Source organism: Peromyscus eremicus, chromosome 3 (assembly GCF_949786415.1).
Source record: "Peromyscus eremicus chromosome 3, PerEre_H2_v1, whole genome shotgun sequence".
Lineage (NCBI taxonomy): Eukaryota > Metazoa > Chordata > Mammalia > Rodentia > Cricetidae > Peromyscus > Peromyscus eremicus.
In genome coordinates, this window is record NC_081418.1 from 65,688,521 (window position 1) to 65,698,809 (window position 10,289).

At 43.0% G+C, this 10,289-nt stretch overlaps 1 pseudogene; it reads right to left on the reverse strand.

Moving 5' to 3' along the window:
• Positions 1–909: 909 nt before the first annotated feature.
• Positions 910–1,717, reverse strand: LOC131906293 (small ribosomal subunit protein uS5-like; annotated as a pseudogene).
• Between the last annotated feature and the right edge of the window lie 8,572 nt (positions 1,718–10,289).

Below are 10,289 nucleotides of genomic sequence, written 5' to 3' on the forward strand. Positions count from 1 at the left end.
TATGAAAATGTTAATTAGTATGATAGCTGCTCTTTAATTTGCATATTCTGTTAATTAACTTTCTCTTCAAGAGTGACCAGATTTGAAAAATGAAAGCAGGGAAACTATGGGACCATAGAGATAAAAAAGGTTTTAAAGGCATTTTTCTCTTACCCATCCTCCTGATACCAAATCACCTCCACTCCCTGCTTGGGATCTCTCTGCTTATACTCATGTACCTCTAAGACAGACCTAGGAACCAATCTTTCCCTGGAGTGCTTTCTCCAGGAGGAAAGACAGAGACCCTAAAAAAATGCCCAAATGTCTATTTGTGGTACATTTTGTGGAAGGTCTGCATGTGTTAAAAACTTTCCAATTAGAAGTTTTTTTTTCGATCATGTGTTTACTTAAATTACTCCCAGGAACAAGCATTATTAAATACTGTTAAATCACTGTTGATGTTAATGTTAAGCCTTTGTTGCAAGCACTCTTTTTAATATTATTTTCCTTCTTTAACATACTATATTCACTTTAATATATTCATAACACACACACATATTGGTGAAATTATTAAGGCCACTCCACATAGTAAAAAGGAGATTTATTTAATGGCGTAACTTACAAATTAAGGGATAGGTAGGTCTCGGGGTCTGGGGAAGGTGTATCGCAGTCCAGCGGTGTTCTCTGGAGCTCTGCTTGGTTCACCTCTCCCGTCCAGGGTCCCGGAACCGAGGGCCAGCCTGCCGATCCAGATCTCCAGTCTCCAGGTGCCTCCCTTGGCCCTGCCTTGTAGGTGTGACAGTTGCTGAAGTCTCAGTGGGGGTTGGAACTTCCTCAAAGCTGGAATGGCTACCCACTACACACACACACACACACACACACACACACACACACACACACACGCGCGCGCGTGCGCGCGCACACACATCCTTATGTGGTGACCACAGCTGGAACCTGGGTCCTCTGAACAGAGACTCTGCTGTGTTTATTCACAGATGGCCAGTGAATTCCTGACTTAGTAAACACAATCTCTCTCCAGAGGTCAGGGGTCAGGTAGCTGCAGGTCTTTGGACCATCAAAGGTGGCCTTGACAAAGTTGCCCAGGGTGGCAGTGCAGCCCCTGGCTGATGTGTAGCAGTCATTAATACCGGTCATTATCAGTGACTTCTTGGGCACAGGAGCAGAGACGATGCCAGTGCCTCTGGAGGGCAGGGATGAGATGAACCAGCACAGAGCCACAGTGGCGTGTCACATAGCATGGAACAATGGGAGCTTGCTAATCTTGTTCCCCCAGTAGCCTCTCCACACAGGGACAATGGAAAGGTTTGCCAAGATGATAGACCCACAGATGGCAGAGGCTACCTCCTTGGATCACTTAACAAGACCGACAAGATCATTGTAGTTCCCAATAGTGACAAAAGCTTTGACCCTGATTCCGCTGGCCAGCCCGAGTCTGCTTCCACACTGACAGTATCTTCAGAACCTCATCCTTTAGGGATGTGCCCAGGAAAAAGTCAATAATCTTGGACTCCTTAATGGACAGAGAGAACAGGTAGATCTTCATGATCTTGACCAGGCAGCCCAGCTTGGTGATAGGGATCCACTCCTTGTCTTTGTCTTTACTTCCAAGAGCCCTGCAGCCTGGACCACAGCCATGACCCCTATGACCGCTGCCGAATCCTCTGCAGAAGCCACTGGATCCTCCAGGCCCTCCCGCTGCACCAGCGTCATCTGCCATTTTGGTGTTTTCCCGAACAAGTTATTTTCCTTTGAATAGGCAAAGATGTAGGGGCTAGAGTGACTTGACTCCCTAGTTGACAACGTCTTGATCCTTCCCTGGTGCCCTGGTTGTCTTGAACAAAGGACTGTCAGTCAAGCAGCAGCTTGGACTGCCTTCATGCCCATCTGACATCTATGGACACCTTAGGGAAGCTACACAGCAAATACGGCAGCTTGCTGCTTAAGAAGACCTCCAGTTCCAGAAGGTGCTGACCTAGCCATGATTGTTTCAAGCAACTTACACTGGACATTTAGTCATCAGAAGCTTTGGTACAATCTACATGACCATGCTGCCATGTTCATCCAGGTCAGAGGAGAACTGTGTTCTTTGCTATACTCAGGGTCCAAAACACCTACACTAGAACAAAAGAAATACATTTTAAAATTATGGGTATGACTAATATAAAATCAACGAGCCAAAATGATTTATTTTAACAGTTTCTAAATAATGCTCTGTATTTCATACCTTAAAGTAAATCAGAGGGTCTCTATGAGATTCAGGGAAACTAAACAAATTGAAGACAGAGGCATATTCATAGAAAACAAGAAAATTTGATAAACAAAAAATGTTTACATATTAAACAGCCCTGCTCTTCTACTAGGTTCTGATAATGCCAGAAGCTATTGTAATCAGTCAAGCAACTAAAAGTGTCCTCTCTAGTGAATGTACTTTTCCTGAAATGAAAAATTCAAAACAGTTTGGAATTTTTCCCCATCATAAAGCAAAGTATTAAATAAAACAGGATTGTAATTATGATTAAAATCTTTAACACTTTTTGAAGGTTAGAACAATGCTTGGTGTGGTGCTTTGCATGTGAATGGTCCCCAAAAGCTGACATATTTAAATGCTTGGTCCCTAGTTGGTAGAATTGTTTGGGAAGGACTAGGAGGTGTGACCTAGTTGGAAGGGGCATGTCACTGTGGCTGGGCTTTGAGGTTTCAAAAGCCCAAGCCATTCCCAGTTGGCTTTCTCTCTGACTCATGGTTGTTGTCTCAACATGTAAGCTCTCAGCTAATGCTCCAGCAGCATGCCTGCCTGCCTGGTTGCTGCCATGCTCTCTGCCATGAGGATCATGTATTTCAACTCTCCAGAACCCTGAGCCCTCAAATTAAATGCTTTCTTTTAAAAGTTGCCTTGATCATGGTGTCTTATCACAGCAACAGAAAAGTAACTTAGATATGTGGTGAGTAGAGAAGAGGAAGAAAATAATAATAATAATTCTAGGAGGAAATGGAGGAAAATAAATTCCAAAAGATATAATTAAAAAATATTTTAGAATGGACCCACCACCCTCTTTTGGCCTCTGTGGGTACCATATACACATGTGGTGCACAGACATAGATTTAGGCTAAAGATGTCTATGTGTGAAAAATAAGATTGAGTTCAAAAAGAAAAAGAAGCCTAGGGCTGTCAATCAGACACACCATGGGCTTTAAGGACTCTTGAAACAAAGAGAAGAACTTTCCTCATAGAAAAAGTAGGTTTTATGCTAAAGCTGGAGAGCTTGTACTTCTCCCTAAAGGAGAAGGTTCTCCTATCATTTTCCTGAACCAATATAATCCCCAGCTGTACTCCAAACACTTACCCACAGATAAGTATTGTCCTCGCCCCTCATCAAAGAAGCATCTTTCTTCAGCAGAGATCCATAACTGGTCAATATGCAGAGAACAAGAGACTCTGGGATACCCAACCCCCAACTGATGAATTTCCCATGCAACCTAGGGCTCAGGAAACATAGTGGGAGAAGGCCAGAAATTCTAAGAGTCAGGGCACCAGGACATCTGCTGGGAGACAGTGTCGTCTATACATGAGAATCTACACCCATGTACACTCAACAATATGGTTGCCTGAACAAAGACAGGCATAGTGGTAACACCAGCTGACATGCCCATGTGGCCAACAGAAATTCCACATGGTCCCTCCCCTAGATAAAGAGCTGCAGGTGGTCGATGTCTGCCGAGAGAGGGAAAATCATCATCAGTCTCCTCCAGGGTGAATTCCCACATAAGTTAGCCAGTCCCAAGTGGTCAATCTGGGACACATCTACATATGAGCAAAGCCAAACAGATTCAGTAGAATGCGTGTGTGTGTGTGTGTGTGTGTGTGTGTGTGTGTGTGTGCGTGTATGTGTGTGTGTGTGTGCGTGTGTGTGTGTGTGTGTGTGTGTGTGTCTGTATCTCTCTCTCTCTCTCTGTGTATGTGTATTTAAAAATAATAGTAGGATATAACAACAATAATTAAGAAGGGATCATGAATTTGGGGAGACACATGGGATGGGTTGGAGGAGTGGGAGTGATGAAGACGCAGTATTCATGTAAGAAGCTCTTCAAAATAAAATTATTAAACAAAAAGAATGTGATTGGACTTCTCAATAGCAATTACAGCACAGAGAAACAATGGCTGCAATGCCTTCCAGCTTTACAGGAGAGTGCCTCTGAGACAGAAGAAAGTGTGGCCTTCTCTTGGGTTTCTTAGTCTGGTTAATAAAATAATTTAGGAATGGACTCAAATGAAAGGTCAATTTTATTAGAGTTTAAAAGAAAACCCTCCAAGGCAGATAAGCTGTAAATCTCAGCAGATGCCTGAAAGAGGAGAATAAAGGAGAGAAGGGAAGGACCCTCTCTGGTAGGGTGTCCAGCATGTGAGGGAGAGAGGGGCCTCAGAGAAACAGCAAGGAAGTCCAAGGACCAGAAATAGCACGTTCAAGTTCTGGCCAGCATCTGAAAGACACACACACACACACACACACACACACACACACACACAGAGAGAGAGAGAGAGAGAGAGAGAGAGAGAGAGAGAGAGAGAGAGAGAGAGAGAGAGAGAGAGAGAGAACCTTCTGAGTTAGGACTCAAAAAGGTGAACAGACCCCGTCAAACATGGCTGCTAGTCTATGGGGACTGCGCTGGTGGAGCAGGAATCCTGGGACTGAAAAGTATCAGTGCTTTATTAAATTCCACCTACTTCCTAAGCATTGCTAAAGTCAACCCACATTCCTAGGGGTGATCCTGCCTTTCTCATGGGTGGTCCCTTAGCTGGCTCATTGACTCTGTCCAGCTGGAGCGGTAGCCTTGCACTCAGGCCAGAGAGCCTCTTCTCCTGACGACAGGGGTTTTGCCTAAGGGTCCTTTAATGTTACTCCAAAGCCTCCATGCTAAAATCTCCTACTTAGCCTACCCATTACACATGAATATATTGGAAAAAAAATTCATCGGACAGCAAATGCCTCAGAGTTTTCTTGTACCTCAGGAAAGTGCTGGAGGGCATGCTGAGTTAAATGAGGGAGAAACTTCCTAGGATGGACTTACTTCAGCCTTGACCTCATCCTATCTGCCTCCTCCTGCCCTCATGATCATCAAGGTAATGGAGTGCTGTTTTTATGTCGATTTCTGTAACAAAGGACCCTTGTGCTGATTCTTTTTTTGTCAGCTTGACACAAGCTAGGGTCATCTTGGATGCAGGAAACCTCAACTGAGAAAACGCCTCCATCAGTTTGTCCTGTAACGGAGTCTGTGGAGGCATTTTCTTGATTGGCGATTGATGTGGGAGGGCCGAACACACGGGGTGGTGACAGGGCAGGGCAGATAGTCCTGGGGGGTGTAAAAAAGCAAGGAGGGCAAGCCATGAAGAGCAAGTGAGTAGGCAGCAGTCCTCTGAGACTCTGGACCCTGCTCATGCTTCCCTGGCACCAGGCTCCTGCCTTGAATACCCTCACTGGCTTCCTTCAGAGGTGGACTGTGTTGTGGAAGTGGAGGCCAAAGAAACCCTTTCCTCCCCGGGCTGCTTTTTGTCAGAATGTTTTATCGCAGTAAGAGAGAACCAAACTAAGTGAATCCCGTTGGGTTTTGTATCCTCATCTGACTCACCGAACTAGCTGTTAATCAAAATCCTCAAATCTTCTACACATCTGAGGCTGCTCAACCGTAACATATCACCCTATGTGCTTGCGTGGATATACTGTGAGTCCCTGATTTGTTTAATTGATGCATAATGATTGTATACATCTATGGATACATATACATATATCCTATATACGTGTATATACATATATATGTATACATATATACATTTATATAGAATATATGATCAAATCAGGGAATTTCATATTTCCATCATTTTAAACATTTATGAATTATTTTATTGGTAAAGTTTTAATCCCTCTTCTAGTTCTTTTTAGCATATATATAATATCCTACCGTGAACTATTCCACACAGTACTGTGTATTAGGTTATAAAATACTAGACTTTATTCCTCTTAGTGACTACTTTTGGGATCTGAGGCCTCTTACCACTGTCTCTCTCAACCCTTCCAATCCCGCCTCTCTTGACCATTATTTTACTTTCTACTCTTATGAACTCTACTTTCTAGAATAAAAGTGTATGCTATCTGTCTTTCTGTGCATAGGTTTTTACCTAACACAATATCCTTTAATTTATCCATATTATGACAGATGACAGAATTTCATGTTCTTTGTAATGAAATAATATTCAGTGTGTGTGTGTGTGTGTGTGTGTGTGTGTGTGTGTGTGTGTGTATTTACACTTTTCTTTATGCAGTCATCTGTCCACGGACACTTTGGTTGTTTGTGTATCTTGGTTATTGTAACCAGTGCAATAATAAACAGAGAAGAGCAGGTGTCTCTTTGTTATACTGATTTCTTTCCCTTTGGGTGAAAGACACCCAGTAGTGGAAGAGGCATGTGATCTTCTATCTATTGCTGTTATAATCCATCTTGTTAGATTGTCCCACAGCTACAGCCTGTCAGAATCTTTTCAGATCCTAATTCTATCAGTCAATGCCTTTTCTACCCTTTCCAGACTCCTGTCATCCACAAATTAAATCAATGTGCCCTCTAAACTTTCATCCAAAGGCATGGACGTAAATGACAAGCTGGCCAGGGCTGTGTCCACCCAGGAGTTCATCAATCAATGACAACTATTTTGTAGTTCTGAATCCCCCTAATTCTCATGGGATATGTTTCAGAAGATAAAATTAGATCTGTGAACAAAAATGATATTAATATGTTGTATTTAGTTCCTCTAGCCCCAACACACTATGCAATTTTAAGTCCAAATTTTTAAAAAAAAGTCCTTTAAATAAGGTGAGCAGTGGATACCTTCTCTAGACTCCATTCACAAAAGCTGTCTACAGAGAAAAATGTGAGAGACAGCTCACAAGAGATCTGTTCTAAGGAGAAAATAAAGAAAACACGGTGTCTCATCATTACTATCCTTTAAAACTCTTTTAGGACCTCAATCTGTCCAAAAGGTCACCAACTAGCATTTTTTTCCTCTCTTGAGACAGATGAGCCTCTTTTGTTGACGAGAAGCCTGATTACAGGTCAGAATCAAACCACACAGCATGATGCTCCTGCTGATAGGGGAGAAAGCGAATTCCCCGGGTGAAGAGCGGATCACAGTTACTGCTGCTGCCCACTTCATGATTTTTCTTCTTTTTCTCTCCCCCCCCCCCCCACCCCTCCTCACTATCCCATTCCCTGGAGTAGAACTTCCCATGTTTATACACTGCCATGGTTGCTGTTTGGTAATGTCTCATGGGGGAAGAAGGTGGGGGGCTAGAGTTCCCCATTTCAGCATCAGCATAAGTGTCATTACCATCGGGGCCAGTTATAATTTAGTCATGTGTCGAACATGGAAAATTACTGGATTACTGGATCTAATCTTTGTAATTGTATGAATCTTTGACCCTGTGCCTTGGGTTGTTCAGAAAAGCACCGGCCAACAGGAAGCTGGGAGTTCAGAATCCCTGAATATAAAACCAGTGCCAAGGAGGAAAGGTCACAGCCCATGCTGACAGCACTTCATCGAACTTAAGAGAGTAGAGCTTGAAGGCTTGGCCTCCAGAACAGGGACTGCAAAAAGGGAAAGCAGGTGTCTGAATAAATGGACAGCCAGTGCCATACAGGCGTGCTTGCCTAACACACTCAGTGAAATCTTGGGAAAATATGTGGGAATTATTGCTCCTGAGGGAGCAAGGCTGAAAGGTGTTCCATTATCTTTGACCTCAAAGGAAATAAGATGATTGGTCTCTTGACATGGTCACCATCACAAAGAGAGAATAGCATTTGAGCCTAGCTATCACTGAAGTCAGGGCCTGACTCAAATGTAGATGAAATAGTAGCCCAGCCTCAGATCCCTGTGTAGGGGAGGTACCTGCAGAGAGATGCGTAGACTTGAGAAAAGCAGTGGCTGTCACTAATGACAACTCGTATCACGTGGTCTCTGGCTCTGTGAGGAAAGCACTTAGGCTCAGTGATTGACAGAATTAAATGTGTGCTACCATTCAAGAGCTTTTAGTAGGAAAGACACAATTAAACAGCCAGCGTTTCAGCAGCACTTTCCCAAACCTCAGTCTTAATTTGATTTGACCTTTTAAGAAAAATTATTTAGGAGATAAATTTGTCCTAAGATCACAGAAAAGAATAAGATGAAACCACACTTACAATTTCTCACTTGCTAATATTAACTTCTTCCGTATATTTTAAACCACGTTGGTAGGCATTGTATTAATGTAGAATTCTACATTTTCATACATCCTTCCTTGGGGCCCTGTATTTTTGTGGCTTCCAGCACTTACTGATCTTATAAAGTCAGAACAAATACCTCCTTTTCTGCCTCCAGGCACTTATTCTAGCGTTAGAGGGGATCAGTTACTAGAATAGGCTGTAGAGAAATTTAAGGCTGGATTACAATTGTGTACCACAAACAGTTGTGTCGTTTGTATATGTTAGAGGGCAGTGCCCACCTGGTTTATTCTGCTTGTGCTTTGGGGACCCAGAGTTATGGAGCAACTTTTCTCATGGAAGTTTTTAATCAAACAGTCAGCCCCCATCTAAGCCGTCTTGTTGAAACATGACATCTCCAACCCTGGCGGCATCCGGGGAATTTGAATAGGAATATAAATTTGTTTCATTAAGTTTTCTTGCTGGTTGACCACAAAGAAAAATTAACTTTGTATACATCCACAGATTAAAATATTAAAAATTTAAAGGATCTCTGCCTCTAGATATAGGACTGAAAGATATAAATTAATTTTAAAAAAATCTCTTGAGACTATCACACACATTATTTTTACCTTTCAGCCAAAGGGCTGTGACCAACATGAGAGGCTAAACTACATAGTTCATGGTCCCTGCTGGGCTGGGTTATCACTGAGTTCACATGATTTCTGTGTGATATGCTTTAGTATTGCCTCTAATTTTATAGATGGGGAAACTGAGGCACAGGCTGCTGCAGTAGCTAGCCTGAGGATATGATGCCAGGCTGGCTTTGAACCAGACACCATCACAGCAACCTCTGTGATGTGTCCCACCACACTTCCACAGTCCTCTTACAGAACAGGAAGATCTCACTTAACCTTTGGCCAAAGACTATAAATCCCAGAGAGTTGGTGAGTGAAAACCATGTATGTATTTTCATGTCCCAATGCCCCATTGTTCTTTCAAAGGCTCTTATGCCTCTTTCAAATTTTGCTGTGACATTGTCCTCACAGGCAATGGGAAGAGGTGCTCTTGTTTAGAGGAGACATTTTTTTTCCATGAGCACTACATGTAGGAAAATAAAATGGGAGCCTAAAGAGTAGGGAAGCATTGAGTTCACCTTCTCGGCTTTGAACATCTCCCTGAAACAGACCCAGGTTCTCACATTGTTGCTTACAGAGGCTGTGCGTCGCTTCTTGGTTATTTTGGCTTCAACAGGCAGAGGATGGTGTGGTCTTTTCATCTTTCTCTTCTCTCTCCTCTTGTTCTACCTAAAAGGACATGATGAGACTTTCTCATCTATTCTGTAAAAATCTAAGCTCCTAAAACCAACTGCGCTCAGCCTGTGCTGTTGAGATTGGACAATAGGCACTCACCTGCTCAGTGTGACCACTGTTTGCTTTCTGTGATGCAAGTCTGAAGCAGTGTTTGCTGAGGACATCCTGTGTGGAGAGCTGCTGACAGGTGCATGATTGCTGTGGGCATTGTGCAGTACACTCTAGCTAGCTTGGCCTGAGGATGACTTTGATCAGTGGCTTGCAAAGCCATCCTCCAGGCTCTGAGTCAGTAAAAAACATTGTCTTATGTGTTGTGCAAAATATAATTGGTACCCAGAGTCTCTTAATGTGTTAAACTGGCAGTTGGGAGCTAGAACAAAGGATACACACAGTAGATTTTATGCTCTGCCCTGTCTTTTCTCAAGTTTTTCAAACTTGGATGAGACTTGAGAGTTTGCTTGGCTCAACCCCAAACTCTTCTATGTAGAGAAAGTTAGAGACTGTAGTGAGTATTCCCCAAAATATTGTGCACCCTAATAAACTTATCTGGGGTCAGAGAAAAGAACAGACACTAGATACAGAGGCCAGAAAATGGTGGCACACACACCTTTAATCCTAGCCTTCTGGAGGCAGAGATCCATCCAGATCTCTATGAGTTCAAGGCCACACTGGAAACAGCCAGGCACGGTGACTCACGCCTTTAATCCCAGGAAGTGATGGCAGAAAGCAGAAAGGTATTTAAGGTGTGAGGAT